Below are 20,773 nucleotides of genomic sequence, written 5' to 3' on the forward strand. Positions count from 1 at the left end.
TGTATCTTCCTCTATTTCCTTTTTCAATGTCCTATGGTTTTCCTTGGTTAAGTTTATTCCCAGGTATATAATTTTTTGTTGTTGTTGCAATGGTCATTGGGGTTATTTGTTTAGTTTCTCTTTCTGAGAGTTCATTATTGGTGTATAAATATGCCATCGATTTCTGGAGGATAAGTTTGTATCCTTCTACTTTGCCACAGTCATTTATTAAATCTAGAAGTTTTTTTGGTGGGGTATTTAGGGTTTTCTGTGTACAATATCATGTCATTTGTGAATAATGGCAGTTTTCCTTCTTTCTTTCCAATTTTGATGCCTTTATTTTTTCTTCTTGCCTGATCACTGTGGCTAGGATTTCCAGTACTATGTTGAATGAGAGTGGTGAAGGCGGACATCCCTGTTGTGTTCCTTATCTTAAGGGAAACACTTTTAGTTTTTGCCCATTGAGTATGATGTTGGTTGTAAGTTTGTATGTTGAGGTATAGTCTCTCTATTTCCTCTTTGCTGAGAGTTGTTATCATAAACAGGTGCTGTATTTTGTCGAATGCTTTTTCTGAATCTATTTATATGATCATGTGATTTTTAGCCTTCATTTTATTTATGTGATGTATCACATTTATTGATTTGTGAATACTGTACCAGCTTTGCATTTCTGGAATAAATCTCACTTGATCATGGTGTATGATCTTAATGTGTTGCTGGATCTGAATATTTTTTGAGGATTTTAGCATCTATGTTCTTTAGGGATATTGGTCTGTAATTTTTTTTATTTTGTAGTGTCTTTATCTGGTTTTGGAATTAGGATAATACTGGCCTCATAAAAAGGGCTTGGAAGTCTTTCTTCCTCTTGAATTTTTTGAAATAGTTAAAGAGGATAGGGGTTAATTCCTCTTTGAATGTTTGTGACAAGATAAATATAGCAAGTGAGACAATATATAGAAACTTTTATAACAATTTGGCAGTTATTGTATTTGTGTTGGTTCTAATAAAAAATGGTGCTGGGGTTTTGTGTCTTATTTTATTTTATTTTTTCTAGTAATTAGTTTTTATTGTATTTACAAAATTATTAGTATGAGGCCAAGTGGGGACAAAAGAAACTGTTTCTTCACCACAGATAGTTTGAAAAGCAAGCAATGACTTTTACCTGTTTTTACCCCTCCGGACATCCTAAACTTGACCAAAATAGGTAGTTTCCCTATTCCAGGTAACTGTGCAAAATGATCAGTGATTTATTCAGAGCCATTGTCTAGAACAGGGGTGGGGAACATCCGGCCTTCAGGCCATATAAGGCCCATGAAATCATTTGGTCTGGCCCTGCCAAGGCAATAGGGGTGATTTAATTAAATGTTTGATCAAATATAGCAGGCTAATTTTTAAGTTTATAAGTTAGAATGATGTTATAAATATCCAAATGGCCTTTGGCAGAAAAAAACGTTCCCCATCCCTGGTCTAGACTGTGATCTAGACATGCTTAATAATTAAAATATGATTCTTTGTATTTCTGAAATCAACATCAAAGTCTTCTGCACAAAGAATCAATGATTCTCACCTAGTGTGACCAAGAACAATGTCTGTTCCTGTCTAGCATGACATTTTTTCTAGTCTTTGCCAAGATTACTATTTATGAGTGACTGCTAATTCTTGACCAGTTACAACTTTATTCCTGCTCTTGTGTATCACATTTATAGGTAAGAATTATTGAGATACTCAGTCATAGACTTGTCCCTGCTTTCTGACAGCATCCAATCTAGAACAAAGCCCTGCTCTTCTGGACTCTTCCCCGAATCACCCAACCAAAGCCTACATCCTGTTTCCTGACACTTTTATTACTGAGATGTTAATGGTTCCCTCTGGTGTGCATTCTCCCTCCATGCAGCTTGTCCACTGCAGATGAGCTCCTGGTGGTTTTTGGCTGGAGGGGCTGACATGCTTTACCTCTCTGCTTCTACATCTTTGAAGTGAGCGTCCAGTGGTCAACAGTCATGGTGATGGCAGGCACCTCACACTCTCCTCAGTGGGGAGACACTTCTGGCTGAGAATCCCAGCTGAAAAGAGATTTCTTTACTCCACAGAGCCCTGGCATTTGCTCTGTAACACCATTAAATCTCCCCTGGCAGTAGTGGCAGCTCACAATCATATTTTGTGGTTTACAAATTTGCCAAAATAAAGGATTGTTTGGTTAGTAGGATTTATGGCATGTATTTCACAACATAAGGAGACTGGGTTTTTTTCTAGGCTTGCTAGAACAATATGGCTTTGTTAATTCTCCTGGGTTATCAACAGAGGAAACCGGTTGGGAGTGGAAGAACTGACTGGTGATGGCTCTTTTGGGTTATCCAGTTCAGTGATTTCCTCATGAGTTGATCAAGGGAGCTGTTCTAGGACAGACGTTTTCAACTTTTTTTTTTTAACATTTGGAATTTTTCCATCCAATGAAATCACTAGTGGTTATCTAATAAAATAATATGGAACATGGATAAACTCAAGAAAGGCCTGGTTAAAAAGCAAGGTGTGAGATGTTCCTCCTCCTGGTTCCTCGTCCTCTTGTCTTGTTCTCATTCCAGACCACTCCTGACACATCTAACAGCAACCATCACTGTTAGGGCAGGAGGTCCTGGATGCTTAAGGTTAACAATTTGGGAAACACAAACAGAACCTCTTTTCTGAAATATCTGATATCCACATTTGGTTAGTACTGGAGGCATTTTATGCTTTTTAGATTTGGGGCATGGCCAAATGAAGTCTTTGTTGGCTAACTCAGAGAGAAAGCAGCCTTAGGATTTCCTTGCTGTAAGGCTTTTGCTTTGGGATTTGGTCCCTTCAAAAACATATTCTTGTCATGCCTCTTTCAGAAAGTCTACCTGTAGAAGCATTTTTTTTAAAGAAGTCTATTTAAAAAATTATTATGAGATAGTATACTTGGGATTGAGAACATTTGACCAGTGATTGTAAATACAGCTCAATCTAGTAAATGAAGTGTTTGATACTAAAAATAGATACAACCCTGTAGCTATTTATTATGGATTTAGAAAAGAGGGCTTTCCGGCGCTGGTCTTTAGATATTGATATTTGAACATCTGCTTTTTATGAGAAGAACCTGATCGCTAATGGCCAGTCACCTTCCACCTTTTCCTTCTGTGGAACATGTATATAGGAGGTGTCATGCATTTTATTGATGGGATAAGAGGGATATCTTTGTTTTCAAGGTTTACATGTTGATTTAGAAGACCTTGAAGTTCTGAGGAACAATGGAGTGAAACCTTGTTTCAGCTCTAGGCACCTACACCAGACAGTTTTTTAGCCAGGCCTTACCAATAATGTTAATGCATCTTTCACACAGCCTGGCTCCTAGGAAACCAATGATTGTTACTACAGTCCCCTCTTTTTTTCTGTCTGTAATTATTGTTCCTCAAGATTTTGTGATTAATAATGATAATTAAGGTTGCCAAGTAAGAAACACTGCAGTTAGTTAACCTAGCCTGTGACCTAATTTGTGGAAAAACAGTCTTCTCTGAAGTGAATACCTTGGTGAGAATCCTGTAATTTTCAGATCATCTTCTCCACCTGATACAGAGCTCCTTTATCATATTTTTCTCTGTGTGGTACTCCAGTCTCTGCTCTGAAGACTTCTGAGGATGGGAAACTCACTACTTCCCATCTTATTTATATAGAGCTCTGCCACATAGAAAGTTCTTCCGGAGGTTCTACTTAGAAATATGAAGTGAAAATATATTTTTCCACTTATTAGACTCTTCAGTGTTGACAAAGATATAGTGACAATGCTTGCCCTCTTACTGTTGTTATTACAATACTTGGGTTTCACATAATGAACACTTGATGTTTCAGTGCACCATGCAGCAAACTACTTCATTTTTAGGAAAAATTTTCCTTATTAGTGTGATATATGCCATATCCTGGCTAGAATGGAACTAACCAGACACAAGTCACAATTTTAACATTCCTCTCAAGCTTTACATTTGATCAAATATTTTAAATTATGAATCTCAGAGTGAGCCATTTTTTTTTGGGAGAGCGATAAAGAATTCTGTGGCATTAGCTTGTATATACTGTTGTTCATAGTCTTCCCAACTTCGTTCATTTCATATCTCTTTCATTAGGTGATGGTGGTTAATATGCTATCTTATATCCATTTTTTTTCAACCTAGAGGTTTATTTTTTTTAAACATACAACCAGGAGTACGCATTTTCTATAACTTTGTGGAAACAGTTGAGGTGAGATAGAGATAAAAGGGGCATGGTGGGTCCCTAGCTGGAACCACCAGAAAATTCGTTTTTGAAATTAAATGGCATTATCAAAGAGGGCTCGATAATTTTTAAAAATTAAGTGATAGGACTTCCCAACCCCAGTTTAAAGTATGAGATTTCTGGAAGGCTTACTTTTGTCTGGTGATGTCCCTAAGTGGAAGTTCTTTATAGATTGAGAGGACTGTGCTATTAGATGCCGGGGTGTCATATGAACATGGCAGGACCCAGTCTGAGCATGTGAAGCCCAAGAGAAAATGAAGAACAGCACTTAGTGAGAGATTCTGCAAATGTTAGCAACCAAACACAGTGGGAAACGTTTTATTTAGCATTATCTGTGAAACACTATGCTTTTAACATAGTGATTGGAATCTTGGGGCAATACTTCCTTTGGGCTTGCAGGATACTTGATCTTGCTTAGAGGGTGCCAATATTTCATGCTTTCCTGCCTAGCTTCATATAGTCCTTTATTGTGCATGCCTGGCTCTGAGGATGGTATTAACTGGCTGCCAGGACAAGAATGCGGACTAAGCATAGTGATGCGGGTTCAGATCAAATTAAGTCCCTGTGAGATACCTGTTTCTATTTGGTCAGCTGCATGCATTGTCACCGTTGGCTTCAACTATGGGACCACATTTAGACTTAACATAATGATGAGGGAAGACTCCAAGCCATATTGGCCCTAGACCCTCACCACTGATCTACAGTTTTCAGGGAGGGGCCCCATTTTATATACTGCACTTGGAAAAATGTTAAAACTATATTAATTTATAAGGATACTTTTACATTTGGGCTGTATTTATAGAACTACCTTTTTACTCTTTCCCATACGTAAAACTTGGGGGTTGGAATTAGATCAGTGATTCTTTTTGTTCCACCTATTGGACCTTATATTATGAAATATTTTGTAAACCAGACAAAATGCTTATTAATACCCTTTGCACTCGCTTGCTTTTTTCGATTCCTTTATTCTACTGCTAACCGTGTCGAGTCACACTCGACATCCGAGTGCAAAGGGTTAAGTAATGAATCATTTTATACTAGCTGGCCAAAGTTCCCAATGAGTACAAGTTACTCTTCCTCTACACTGGTTCATGTATTTTTCAATAAAAAGATTAAATTGTTCATAGACCTGTACCAATTTCTTCAGCCTATGACACAGTAACAGTCATTCCAGATCTACTGCCTCCACTAGTTCTAATGGGCCCAGGAATCTAAAATTAGGAAATTGTTAACTATAAGCTTCCTGAGATTCTAGGACTGATGTTCTTTCTATGACTCTATAACTAATTTGGTGTTTTATTTATCCTTGTGGACAGTGCATTTTATCCCAAGGAAGAAATCAAAGCATCACACTGACCATTATTCATTAATCATAGTCTGAAGTGGGAATGGCATAGATGAGAGTTACTTTTCCAAACTTTGAGATGTGGTCACTTTCTAATAACGCTTTTTCTACATTTTTAAATTAATTTTTAAATCACTAAGTATGTATGCCCTGGGTTCATGAAGGCTGTGAGGAACTTCTAACGAAATGTTGAAATAACCACATAAAGAGAAATATATGTGTGTATATGTATATTTATATGTATATGTATATAATGTATATACAAACACACATACATACATACATATGTAAGTATACAGTCATGCATTGTATAATGAGGTTTTTGTCAATGACCGACCCCATGGAGAACAGTGGCCCCTAAGATTATCATGGAGCTATAAAATTCCTATCACTAGTGATGCTGTACTCATCTGTTTGTGACCATGCTGATGTACACAAACCTACTGTGCTGCCAGTCATATAAAAGTATAGCACATACAATTAAGTACAGTCCATAATACTTAATAATGATAACTATATTACTGGTTTATGTATATACATTTTAGTATTATTTTAGAGAGTACTCTTTCTACTTCTAAAATAAGTTTTCTGTAGAACAGTATGACCTGTTAGGACAGCAGCAGCCTTACACATCTCATATTTACTGAGTCTCTTGATTGAATGCTTTTTTCTCTTGTGCTTGATTTAATCTCATGTTGTTTTGTACAGTAACATGCTCTAAGGTTTGTTACTATATTATTATATATTAGTATCCTATCTAATAATAGAGTAACATGTAAATTACCATCACTCCGCTACACCCACGATTGGGCGGCGGGAGGCTGGGGGGCGGGACTCGGGGTGGCCTATCCGGCCATTGAGAGGCACGGATCCGCTGCCACTGAGGGGGGATACCCTGCTGTTGAGAGGCGCAGGGGGCGGGACTCCCGCCCCCTGTGCCTCTCAATGGCCAGATCCGTGGCCGCTGAGGGGGCCTGCCGCGGACACCCAGCTGCGCCTCTCAACGGCAGGGTAGCCAGGTGTCCAGGGAAGCCGCCCTCAACAGCAGGGTAGCCCCCCTCAGCGGCCGTGGACCATCAAAAGTGGGGGAGCTGGTGCCTGTCTGCTCCGGCACCAGGCCTTTCAGAAGCCTCCGCCGAGCTGGAGGCTTCTGAAAGGCCTAGTGCACCAGCAGACAGGCACCCAGCTCCACCGCGAAAAGCGAAAGTGTGTAGGGGACCCTACACGTGCATGATTCAATCATGCACTGGGCCTCTAGTACATATATAATATGTAATAATATATTATTATAATACAAGGAACCCAACGCACAATATCACGTGGCCCCGCCCTGCCTTGACACCCGAACCTCTCCACGCAGAGCTCCAGTGTGCCTGTCCTGGCCCCCGACCCCTCTGGCCGATTTAACCCTTTGCACTCGCTTGCTTTTTTCTCGATTCCTTTATTCTAATGCTAACCGTGTCGAGTCACACTCAACATCCGAGTGCAAAATTAAGCCCCACTCTTAGTCCCTGGAGTCGCCTTGGGCTGGTCCTGCCTTCTCCGGGTGCCTCCCCACTTCCGCCCTGTCTCCGGAGCAATGCGGCAACTCTGCCCTGTCATGGCTCCAGAGGAGAGCGTGGAAGCCTCCTGACTGCTGCGCTGTTGTCCTTTCCCTGCGAGGTGGGCGGTGGGGTGCTCTGAGTGTGAGTGGTGGGTGGTAAAGGACTGGTGAGGGGGGTGCTATGGGCTCTCACCCCCACCCTCCCCACCAAGGGATCATCCATCTCCTCCGGGCACCTCCCTGCTTCTGCTCCGTTTTTGGAGCAACGCCCTGCCGCGCACGTGCAGGCAGCCTACTGCGGTCGGTTGTGACGTTACAGAGTAACGGACAATTTGCATATTCCTCTATTATTATATAGGAATATTACATAGGATTTCTACGATGTTCACACAATAATATATAATAATATTAATAATTATATTTCTATGATGTTCGCACAATAACGAATTGCCTAACTATGGATTTCTCAAAATGTATCCCTGTTGCTAAGCAGCACATGACTGTGTTTGTGTATGTATGAGACTGTTCCTTGGACATGCTCAAAGGGAAGTACCAAGTTACCTCACCATAAGAATGTAGTGCCAGCTGCGTTGATGAAGCCATTTCTCTGGCAGAGTTCTTCATATGTTGCATTTGAGGGATATGCAACTGAAGTTGAGAGTCATTGTTCTCCCCAAGGGGCCTCTAACCTTAGTGGGCATCAGGATCTCCTGGAGAGCTTGTGAGGACATGGATTGCTAGAGTTTCTGGTTCTAGTTACATTTCTAACAAGTTCTCAGTGCCACACTCCATAACTTTACTGCCTGCATGTTTGTGTGCAATGACACTGGATACTGGTTTTTCCCAGCTGAACAACTGTCTCTGGTACGGAATTTCAGCTTTTTTTTTTTTTTTTTTTTTTTTTTTTTTTTTTTTGGTGTGTAGTGCTGTCTTGGCCCTTGCCCACTGCCCAGTCATAATCCCAGCCAGTTTGACTCAGCACCTGTCAGTCCCAGATTGGATTAACTGTGGACAACTACAACTTCCTCTCTTGGTTTCCTTGCCTGGAGTCTACATGTTCCTTGGAAGCTCCCAGTGAGTGCCATCTCCCCAGGCCACATTCTGGTAGAATACAGAAACTGAGTGAAATTGGACATGCCACTTAAAGTGTCTGATTCTCAGATTCCTCTTTTCATTCACATAAAGATTTCCTGATGGTAGGTGGAACTTTGAAGTGGATAGTCATGTTAAGTTATTCAGTAGCCAGTGGTCACTAAGAGGTGCTCTCAAGCTTCTGAATCTCTTTGCTTTCAAGAACTTGTGTGGGGCTGTGCCATGGACAACACAGAGGCCTCAAGATCTTCAGTTGTCCTGGGCCATCATGCTCCTTGGGCTCCCAGGAGTCAACCCTGTGCTCTCCATGCATCAGTTCTATGCTTTACCCACCCTCTTCTGTATATTCACTTTCAACCTAGATGATCTCTTCCAATTTAATGGCTTCAAATGCCATCTATACAGTGATGACTCTGTATGGCCCTGACTACTCCTCCCAGCTCTAGACTTCTGAGGGTATTCTGCTGCCTACTCAGCTTTTCCACTTGGATGTCTAATAGTCATCTCAATTTTAACTGGGCCGGAAGATTAACCCTTCAGAGCCACCCCTGCACGATGTCCTCCAAAAATAAGTCTGGGCACTGTTTCTCAGGCCAAAAAACTAGGCTTATGCTAGATTTTCTTTTTTTTTTTTCTCATCTCTCCCATAAAATCCATAAATAAGTCTTGAGGTTTTTCTACAAAATATGTTCTGAATCTACTTATTAAATCTTCAAAGCTACAACTTTTGTCCAAACCCTCACTTCTTCCCTGGATACTGCAGTGATCTCCTGTTTTGTGTTTTTTTTGTTGTTTTGTTTTTCTTGTCCATTTTTGCCCCTCTTTGTCCTTAGAAGCTGAAGTGACCTTTCTGAATTTGGTGAACTTTTCTCTCTTTAAAGCCTTCAGTCACTTCCCATTAAAATCTTACCATGACTTTTAAGACTCTTATGTCAGTAGTTCCAATAATCATTGTTTATCATGATCACCTAAAGAGCTGTTAAAAATATTTAGCTGCCTATACTCCAGCCCCAGAGATGCACTAATTTGGTCCAGGGGAAGGCTCAGCATGAGTAGATTACATGCTGCTCCAGATGATTCTAATATGCATCTAGAGTTGAGAATCATTGTTGTGTTCAAAAGGCCTCTAACCTTAGAAGGTATGAGATTCCCGTGGAGGGTTTGTTAAAACAGATATCTGGGCACCAATTTGGGTTTCTGATTCAGTAGATCTGTGGGGTCTGAAAGTTTATATTCCTACCAAATTCTCAGGTGATATTTTCAGAACCACTGTTCTTTGAGATCTGGTCTTAGCACACTTCTCTGATATCATCCCCTTGTTCACTATATTCAGCCAGTTTAGTCTTCCTTTTGTCTTTTGAATAATTTAAATTTTCCCCATCTCTGACCTTTTGAAAGTTCTGTATATTAAGACTTCTGAGAATACTCTTTTCTAGATCTTTAAATAGAGGTTCCTACTCATCATTTGGGTGTTGACAAATTCCATTTCCTCAATATGGATTTTCTTGGCCATTCTAGCTAAAACAGAAACCCTAGTCATTCTATACTATATCAGTGTTTTAAATCCTACTTGTAGCCATTATTTGGGGAGACATGTTTGTCTCTACTAAGGATAAGAACTTCCCCCCCTGGGTTTTAAACAATGCTTGGCATTAAGTATGTCTTCAATGAATTAATATTGACAGACTGCATGGTATGCATATTGCAATAGAGAATTGATTACTATTTTGAAAAGTGAACTATAGACCTTTCTTTGATGTTTTTAGATTTCTCTGTGTGAAAGTTTCACAAATGAAAGGAGTTCTATGAAGTTGAAAGTTTAAGTTTTCTAAGATTTCATCTAAATCAAATCCATCAACCTGAATAGTGTTTCATTGCTGTGTTTTTTATAACTAAGTGTTTTCTCCTCTCATTTTCCCATCTCTTTTTTCACATAGAACAAGTAAAGGGGGCAACATTATACTGAGTTCAACCCACACTGAGTTCAACACCATAGTAGCAGCATAGTGTGTCTCTTAAATTAATTTACTCCTATTAGGCAACAAAAACAGATATAGATCAGCATGGCTTCCTGTTGCTTAAATTTTTTATAAAATACATTATAAAATACTATGCTTTGGATTAATTCCTTGGAAGAAAATAAATTATGCTTATATGTTGACTTTCCAGTCAAGGTTGTTACTATAGCAACCTGTAGTTCTTACTGAGCACTGATCGCATAAATTTTTGTTTAAAGGCTTTTCTTTCATGCTAAACTAGAAATTCCAGGAAAGTTGGACCTGTGTCTGTAATGCTTACTCTAGTATCCATCCACGAAACCAGGTACCATGCTTGATACACAATAGGAACACAATAAATATCTGATGATTTACTGAAAGAATGAAGACACCTACATTCCGTGGACAATCTGCTGGCTATCACCTTCCAGATCTCTGAACCTTAATTGAATAAATGCTTCTTAAGTGCAAAATTCCTCTCCTTCCTTTCCCTTTGGTACCTAGAACTCTGCCTTCTAACCTTTCATTTCTTTCTGTGGTTTCTCCTTGATGGAACATTAATATGTTTCTCAAGCCAAGTACGAAAAGCCACACCTCTTTAGTTTCTTGGATTGTTTGACTTCTTTTACTGGTAGACAAGTACCAGTCTTTCCAACTCTGTGTCCCTTGGTAACTCCCAGGATTCTTTATATTCCTAGGAGTGAATTCTTCCTCTTTCTGCTTCTTAGGAGAAAATAAATGGATTTATTGACATCCAGCTAGAACTTGGCTGAGTCTTGCATTCATTCAATAAATATTTTTTGAGAACCTACTGCAATGCTATTTTCAATGCTGAGGATGCAATGCAAAAGCAGGCAATGCAAAAGCCCCAATGGAGTTCAAATAGAGTGGGAAATACAGACATTACTTTTTTATTGATTTTATTATTCATACTATATTATTTACTTTGATTTACTTGTGTTTTTTTTCCATCACCATTTATCCTCTCTATGCCCTCTTCCACCTCCACCCACCCCTCTCCCCCCTGTAATTATCACACTGTTGTCCATGTCCATGAGTTCTCTTTTTTCTTTTTTGTCCAACCCCGCCCCCTCACTCCACCCTTATCCCCCATCCCCCACCAGAGATGTTTGACTGCTCTCTAGCTTTGAGCCTGTCTTTATTTTGCTTGGTAGTTTAGTTTGTTCATTAAATTCCACATCATTTTTAAAAAGTTACCCAACTGTGTAAATAAAGATAAACTGGCATAACTGTTATAAAGGAAGGGGACATTGTTTTATGAAATAAATAACAAAGTCATCTGACCTAGGCGAGGAGTCAGGAAAGGCTCCCTAAGGAAATGGTAGTTGAGGTGACTTTTTAAAGATGGATAGGAGTTCCCTAGGTAAGGCCCTCATTGAGCATATTTTATAAATTAAGAGGACAAGGGAGAACACAGTGTCAGATTATCAGGGTTGGCAGATATACAGTTTGACTTCCAAAGAAAATGAATCTGTCACTGTGGTCCTCCTGAGCGACCACAGATGTTTAATCATACCACTAATACTAGTTATACTTTATGAGCACTGACTATTATGTGTGAGGCAAAGATCTGTCCTTTAAGGGAATTGTTTTAATCCGGTCAACAGTTTCCATTTATGGGTTAGATGTCCAAAGGAGGCCATGTCTTGTCCTATGTCTCACACAAGACTGGATACCTGCATTCAGAATCTGTGTTTCCCACTGTTATATAATCCTGGTACCAGGGAGTCTTCCTAATATTGTAAATAGCTTGGGCAGTTTGAATTCAAACATAGACACATATATGGATCTCTATTTATATATGCATTCCATATGCATATGTATACAAAGGTGTATGTATGTATCCTATATAATAAAAGACTAATATGCAAATTGACGGAACTGTGGAATGACCAGTTGCTATGATGTGCACTGACCACCAGGGGGCAGACGCTGAAAGCAGAAGCTGCCCCCTGGTGGTCAGTGCGCTTGCCAGAAGCCGTGTTCATGACTGGCGAGTGCAGCAGCAGTGGCAGGAGCCTCTCCCGCCTCCATGGCAGTGCTAAGGACCCCTCGGGATCCCAGACTGCAAGCGGGCACAGGCTGGGCTTAGGGACCCCCACTCCAGTGCACGAATGTTGTGCACTGGGCCTCTAGTATTTATATAAAATAGACCATGTGGGTATTTAGGTGTAAATATATATAATATACTAGAAGCCTGGTGCATGGTTTTGTGCACCAGTGGGGTCCCTTGGCCTGGCCTGCACCCTCTCGCAATCCAGGACCCCTCGGGGGATGTTGGAGAGCTGGTTTTGGCCCGATCCCTACAGGCCAGGCCAAAGGACTACACTGGTGCACTAATCTGGCATTGGGCCGAGGGACCCCACTGGTGCACGAATCCATGCACTGGGCCTCTAGTATGCATATAAGATCTTTGGTTAATCTCTTCCAATCCCCGCCCTCCCTCCCTCTGAGATTCATCAGTCTGTAACATGTTTCCATGCCTGTGGTTTCCACTCCTGCGTTGAGCATCTGCCCCCTGGTGGTCAGTGTGCATCATAGCTACCAGCCGGTCGCTGGTCACTTAGGCTTTTATATAGATACTAGAGGCCTGTTGCATGATATTTGTGCAAGAATAGGCCTTCCTTCCCTTGGCTTCACTCTCAGCTGCCTGGGAGCCAGCAAGTCCCTGCTCCCAGCCTGCCCAGGAGCCGGCAAGTCCTTGCTTCTGTCCGGAGCAGTGCTCCTGTAGCTCCCTTCGCCACCCCCCTTCCCCTCATAGCAGGTGTCCCACCCCTCCCGGCCGCTCCGTGCCAGCATATGCAAATTAACCTCCATCTTTGTTGGGTTAATTGGCATACTCACTCTGATTGGCTGTGGGCATAGAGGAGTGATGGTTAATTTGCATTTTTCTCTTTTATTAGGTAAGATGTATACATAGTTAATATATATGGAGGCTGAAAATATAATTTTAATGATTTGAAACCAAGCCATATAACTGAAAAATTTGCTGGATGGGATAGCCAGGTGAGCAATAGCAATTAACAAATGGACTAAGCTGTTTTCTATCAAATTGGGGTGCCTAACCGCAGGTGAGGGAATTTCATTATGGCAAGTGAAAAGCGTCTGCGTCTGGCCTTATCCTCTGCCACTAAAGCAGATCTCATCTCTGTCCACAGTAGCTGCGTATAGCTTTAAATAGCACACCCTGGACTCTCTCTGCCAACTTTTCTCAAGCCAGCCAGGGTTACCGTGGGGCCAGGGTTGCACAAATGATGCCACGATGCCGTCTGAGTGAGGCCAGGGAAGGGGTTAGTGAATTGGCCAGCTGCCTGGGCACCAGTGCAGGGAAGCCACGGAGCAGTGCAGCAATTTCCTGCTTGGGGTGAAGCCCTAGAAGGCTGGTTCTGGCTAATCCCAGCCTCTTAAATTCCTTTGTGATACTTCACTGCCCCCCCTCCCACACACCCTTGGATTGCTCTCAGAGAAGAATTTGATTTGCACTGTCCACAGGTACAAGGGGATCATAAAGCCCCATCCCACTCCAGCTGATAGTCATTTTGCCTGGAATTTCCACTATTAGACAATGCAAATATCGTGCTCTTTAGTTATGAGTTTTTAGCTTAGGTCAAATCGCATTAGCAGTGGAGCAGACTTGCTCCTTGAAGGACACGGAAGGGATGGGAGACAGGAGAGGTGAGGTGGACTGTGGAGACGAAGCATACATCAGGAAAGGTCTGAAGAATCAGGCAATGCCTAGGAAAATAGACCATCAGGAGGAGATGAACAAAAGAAAAGGCTGGCCGAAACCGGTTTGGCTTAGTGGATAGAGCGACGGTCTGCGGACTGAAAGGTCCCAGGTTCGATTCCGGTCAAGGGCATGTACATTGGTTGCGGGCACATCACCCGTAGGGGGTGTGCAGGAGGCAGCTGGTCGATGTTTCTCTCTCATTGATGTTTCTAGCTTTCTATCCCTCTCCCTTCCTCTCTGTAAAAAATCAATAAAATATATTTAAAAAAAAAAAAGGCTGTACATTTCCTGTTCTTCACAGTTGTACTTAAGTCTGATCTTGACTTTGCCCCTTCTCTTTCTTTGGAGGGTGAGGACAAAAGAAAAGAAGCAGATTAATGCTTATAAGTTCCTTTAAGTGTCATTTCTATCAAGGTGATGAACTGTTCCACACTAAGTAGGGATGATAAGTAGCTTCTTGTCTGAACCATCCTGATTGCCTCAGCAATGGTTTTCTTCTTTAACGTCAGATGCCCCTCTCATAATTGGTGGAATTTCAGGGAGACACTTGAGGGCAGACTTTTTTCTAAGTTATGTCGCGCTGATGAAACTTCTTAGTGGACGGAATATCTGGTCACTGCTTAACTTCTGGCTCCTTTACTGAGCCATGGACTTACCTAGAGCTTGTCTAGCATGGAATATTTCTCCTCTGTGAAATGGGATCTCTCTAAGGAGAAGTATTTACTCTGACTAAATAGGAGTGGGGTCTCAAGACTCTGCTTTGACTCTCAGTAATATGGAGCAGATGCCCTTCCCAGTGTAGACCACCCTGGAGCTGTGAGCACACCTCGCAGGGGAATGTAAGGGTCTGTGTGTCCTCCCAGGATTTTAGTCATGGAGCTGCAAGGCCCTTGGATATTGAAGAGCCATTCCCATTTATGGATGAGGAAAGTAATGCCCAGAGAAGTTGAGTGCTGAAATCCATGTCTTACATTTCTAATTATGAGAGAAAGAACTGGGTTCACAACCCTGTGTCCAGCATCTTCCCTGTGTAACATCCGGGTCTGAATCCAGAGCACTCCTGAGGGGTCTCAAGGCCTCTTCCTAGTCTGTCCAATTCAGTTTTTCCTTCTCCTCAGCTTACTCAAATGCTTGGTTTGGCAATATAAAATTATTATTTATTTCAGTATTTTATTTGAGCTGGCTGCTCTCTGCCTACTTCTCATGAAGCATAAACTCTCATAAGCCAGTTACGTCCTTCAGAAAATATGTATCAGACTAACAACACACATGTTATTTAATAACAATAAGAAGCATACTGGTTAAGAACAGAGTGTGGAGAGCAGTATGAATCCTAGCTTCATCACCTAAGCATAAAACCATTCTAAATCTCCTGTTCTCATTGCTAAAATAATAAACAATAAGTTAATAAACCTGTTGCATCAATTATTGTGAGAATAAATAATCTGTGTAAGCACTTAGTACAGGTCCTGGGACATAATAAATATTCAGTAACAATAATTATTATTCTTTTTAGTTATGCTCAGTGTTTTACTTTATTACTCATACAGCATTGTCATTGCCTCCACTTTAAAAATCATAGGACATTGTCAGCATGCACTTATTTGGATAAGGCTAGTGTTGCTTTCACCAACAGAACAGCAGATCTCTGAGAGTTATGAGGATCAGGTATGTATAGGTACCTGCATACCTTTCTGCCTTCATCCTTCTTATCCATCCTTCCTTCTCTCCCCCCTCCACTCCCCTCTCTAAGTCTCTCCCTTTTACTTACTTTTGAAAGGACTTGAGGAGATCTCATGTTAGGACAGTGACAGCTAAGTTACTTAAGGAAAGATCAGAGCAAAGACCATGTGAAGGAAGTGAACAGGAATATTTTCAAGCATATGAACGAAACAAGATTAAACACTTAGGACATAAAGATTGCTCTAAAGATTTGGGCAGTTAAAGCTTAAAAGGAAATGCATTATGTTAAACATTGTAGTCCTGACAGTGGAAAACAAGATACATTAAATCTTCAAAGGTAAATTATTTTTTTCTCAATTGGGCTAAACTTAAGTTACAATAATTGTAGACCCTACTCATGTAAATCAAATATTGATCAATAAACTTTACTTGTAGACAACTTAATCTTTGCATTTACAACTCACATTTTCATGTCATTGTTTTGTCTTTTAACACGGTCTAATTGTAATCTGGTTATATGTTAAAATATATTGTTCAGATTATGCATCGAAATAATTCAATATAAAAATGAGCCACTTTTGAGTGGGTTGCATATTGATATTTTCACTAATTTGTTGTTGTTGTTAACCCTCACCTGAGAATATTTTATTGATTTTTAGAGAGAGTGGAAGGGGGGGGGGGCAGAGAGAGAGAGAGATAGAGAGAGAGAGAGAGAGAAGGAGACAGACATTGATGTGAGAGAGACACATTGATTGGTTGCCTCCCACATGTGCCCCAACCCAGGACTGGGAAGTGCACCTGCAGCCCAGGTATATGCCCTTGACCAGGAATTGAACCCCAGACATATACACTCTAACCACTGAGAAACACCAGCCTGGGCTTCACTAATTTTTTTTAACAAGCAATAGGGATGAGTCATGCAATTATTTAAAAAAACTGTTTTAAAGTTTTCAATATAGATTCTTTATACTTAAACCTAATTAAAACTTAATATAACATTTAGAATTTCTTCAGATATTACATTATACAAGTGAAATAATAAGTTTTCTTTTATATTAATTTGAGAGACATTTGTGTGCAATTTTACTGTTTGCTTTAATTTGTTTTCACTGTACTGAAAAACAACATGCTTGTAAAATATGTAGGACAACATTGTTCTCAGGGTTTTGTTCTTTTTAATGTTAATTGTGTAAACAGGTAAGAGGTCTAGAAACTGTGCTTTTCAAGAAAAAAAAGGAATTATTACTCTGAGTCTGTGTTACCTTCATGAAATTGTAAAGAAATTGCCTCAAAAATTATTGGAAATATAAAGTTTTTTTGTTCTTTTAATGTATGCATCAAATGTAGATTGAATGTACACTCTGCCTACATTTTCTTATTATTCAACTTTTACAGTAGTCAAGTTTTTACTCTTTGTTATATGAAAGATTATTGGACAATGCCCAAAATGCTAATGAAATTAAAAATTAGGTTATTCAGCTATCATTATCCTCTCATATTCATAGAATAGCTGTATCTGAAAATAAAGTAAGAATATATTATTTTCTACCTGGTGGGGTTATGGTTGAGATTTTTATATTTTTAAGACTTAAAACAATTCTGTTAAATAATTGCCAGTGTTAGGCAACTAGCTCACTTTGGTATTTGCTCAGTTCTTGTCTGTGTGTGTGTGTTTTTAACTTTGAAGTGAATGTTAGACTTTATAATGGTTTTAACCTTTTAAAAATGTTATAACATTTTTAACATGGTCAGAAATGAAGACTGTTCTTTTGCCATTGGTTATGATTCATTTCTATAGCAGTTTTCAAGAAAGTTGTTATACAATGCTTAGTGATGGAATAGAATAGAACCTGTGTGGGGGAGACTTAAACGTACAATTTATTAAGTAGCGTCGCTCTATATTTATTCTAAAGCTAGTAATAGGAATGGCCTAATTTCAGAGGATCACTCTTTTTTCACACAGTACCTGCTATGAATCATAGATCTTGTAGGTGACTTCCATTCCCTTTCTGTTTCTGGCCTCGGAGTCTCAACTCACCTTGAGTGTTCTGTGAAGGTATCTTCAACGTGGCAGATCTAGCATCTCATGAGGGTTATAACCAGGACAATGTAGGAAGTGCTGCTTAATCTGTTCTGAGAGAGAGGACATTTCATGGAAGTACAATGTAAGTTGAATGGAGAGAAACTAACCGGGTTAAGTTTTCCTTAGCGGCTTTGCAAACTGGACCAGGTGTTAAAAAGATCAAAATCTGTACGACTGTTGAGGATGGAGTTTGGCCCGCCACACCTACTTAGAAGGTCAGTGGTGGGAGGAAGGGTTCTCAGTCTTTTTTTCCAATTATGAATTTGTGTGTAGGAGAAAGGATGTACCATTTCCTCTTCGACTGTGAAGTGTCCTTCCCCTGGGGCCTTTCATTGTCTCAGTTCCAGCAATTGAACCTGCCATCTCACTTAAGCTTTGTTCCGCCATAGAGTCTCCCATGTTTTCACTTGAAATGCTTGAGTTTTCCTTCCCTGTTTGGTGAAAGGGACATTTAAAGCTCTGTGTATTGGTGGGAAGTTTTAGGGTCATCTTTTATGTGTAATTTAAAAAATAGTCACTTTTGAGGATGTTTCTTTAAAGAATTTGTTTTGGAACAGTTATAAGTAAATCTAGCTTTCACAGCAAGAATGATATAAACTAACATTTGTTGAGAACAGATTACATGCCAGAGACTCTGCTAAATACTCTCTTCTCTAATCCTAACAACAACCTTGTGAACTAGGTGCCAAGCTCTTTTTGAAAATTATTCAGAAGACACCTGCTATTTTAACGGAGTATGAGTATTAGAAAAACAAACAAGAGAGGTTGATCACTGTATAGACCTAGGCTTAAACAGTTCGGGCCTGCATTATCAGACATAAAGATGAGAAATGTTTGGATTCATTTTGAAATGTTGTTAAATAGCATTAATTTTGACTATTTGTTTATTTTATTTTTATCATTAAGGGCTGATTGTGTGTAAGAAACTGTTAAATGTGTTGGTGAGGATATAGATTATTTAAACAGGGGTATTTGAGAGTTTGTAGTAGAGTAAGGAACAGTGACTATGGTTTGAATCTGGGTAGAAGTATAGACAAGTGTGGGGAATGGCAGAAAGACTGACTGGGCGACTGACTGGGTAAGCTCAGGAGAAGCCGATTGCATGAAAATCTGATGAGCTTCCTGAGAGAGGGCTTGCCCCAGGGAAGAAGAATTCAGTTCCTTTGAGCTATTCTGAGCTTGAATTGGTCTTGGGTATTGAGGGACAGAGCAACTCTGGCCATGGGATAGTTGTTCTTTTTAATATGGAACACTTCACAGATTTGTGTGTCATCCTTGCACAGGGGCCATGCTAATCTCTGTATCCTAATTTTTTAGCACATGTGATGCCGAATTGAGCACTCTACACTGAGTGACCAGATTATTATGATCTCTGAACGCATAATAATCTGGCCACTCAGTGTATATCCTATATAATAAAAGGCTAATATGCAAATTGTCCACTCGACCAGGAGTTCGACCAGCAGGCAGGCCGGCCAACCGCCTATGTCCCCTCCCCCTGGCCAGGCTGGCTGGACCCCACCCATGCACGAATTCATGCACCAGGCCTCATATATATATATATATATATATATATATATATATATATATATATATATACACACACACACACATACACTTACACACACACACACACACACACACACTAAGTGGCCAGATTATTATGCGTTCAGAGATCATAATAATCTGGCCACTCAGTGTATATTTTTCTTTTAAATCCCCACCCAAAGATATGTTTTCATTGACTTTTAGAGAGGGAGGAAGGGAGGGAAGGAAGGAAGGAAGGAGGGAGGGAGGGAGGAAGGGAAGGAGAGAGAGAGAGAGAGAGAGAGAATGGAGGGAGGGAAAGGGGTGGGAATTCAGAGGACAGAATAAGAATTGTTACTCTGATCCTATGGCCCAAGGAAGAGTTCAGAGAGGAAAGTCTTAAAAAGAATATTTAATATTTAAGCATGAAGAGATCAGAAAGAGAGAGAATGCCAGTCTGTATGGAGAAAAATATAGAAGTAAAGATATAAACATGGCAAGTATGGGGAAGGAAGGAGAGCAGTGAAACTTAATTGGCGTCATCATGGGACACAGTAAGAGTTTCTGAGGGGCAATATAAATAAGAATTTTCTGATTGGCATTATACTTAAAAAGATTAAGTAATTAGGTTACATGATGGGGAGTGAAACAGAAGTGGAGAGGAAGTAGTGGAGCAGTTTGGAGGCTACTTCAGTAGCTACAATACAATAATGCAATGCAATGCAATACAATACAATAATAGGAATGATTAGGAGCTGGAGAAGTAGCTGTGGACATAGTGAAAGGGAAAAGATTGCATAACATTATTGAGTGGGATTCCTACAACTTGGCAACTGGTGTGGAAGAGTATGTGTAGTGGGATCAAAGATGAACTGAACTGAGCTGAAAGTTTTGGGATGACTAGGAAATATGGAAAACAGAACAGAAGAAAAACTTTTGATAAATTCCAAGACATATTGAATATGAACTGCCAACAGGATGTGCAGATAGAGATGTTTAACAGACAACCAGGAGTTGTGGGAACTCTGGAGAGATACAGGGCCAGAGAGAGGAATTTGAAGATATGGGCATAAGGAAGGTAACTGAAGCTGGGCAGTGGATAGAGTTGAGGATGTTCAGATGGGAACAGCTGAAGTGTAGAGCCTTGGAGCATATGTATTCATGTCTGTTTATTTATTTATTTATTTATTTATTCATTCATTCATTCATTCATTCATTCATTCATTTATGCAATTTTAGGTTCACAGCAAATTCGAGCAGAAGGTACAGATTCCCAAGTACACTCTGCCCCCTGCATATGCCTAAGATACTAATATTAAGGGAGCAAGAAGAATAGGAGCCAGAGGAAGAGGCAGAAAGAAGTAGCCCACCAAAGGAAAGTAAACACAAGAGTACAGAGTTTATAGAAAGCAACAGATTTAAAGTTTAGGGTCAAGTTTAAATTGCTAAAATAATTAAATTACACAATCCTTTTTGTTTGAAGTGCTCT

General features: G+C 40.1%; 1 protein-coding gene across 3 annotated transcripts in view; it reads left to right on the forward strand.

Moving 5' to 3' along the window:
* The window catches only part of ADAMTS3 (ADAM metallopeptidase with thrombospondin type 1 motif 3), a 238,617-nt gene that overhangs the window by 29,724 nt on the left and 188,120 nt on the right, over positions 1–20,773 (forward strand). The window contains exon 1 of one of the 3 annotated variants that reach the window (XM_079769487.1): positions 20,636–20,663. The exons of the other annotated variants lie outside the window; for them this stretch is intronic. The gene's annotated coding sequence lies outside the window, so the exon portion shown is untranslated. Of the gene's footprint in view, positions 1–20,635; positions 20,664–20,773 lie in introns of those variants that run through there. 3 annotated transcript variants of the gene reach the window in all.

The sequence above is a fragment of the Cnephaeus nilssonii genome (assembly GCF_951640355.1).
Source record: "Cnephaeus nilssonii genome assembly, chromosome: 1".
Taxonomy (NCBI): Eukaryota; Metazoa; Chordata; class Mammalia; order Chiroptera; family Vespertilionidae; genus Cnephaeus; species Cnephaeus nilssonii.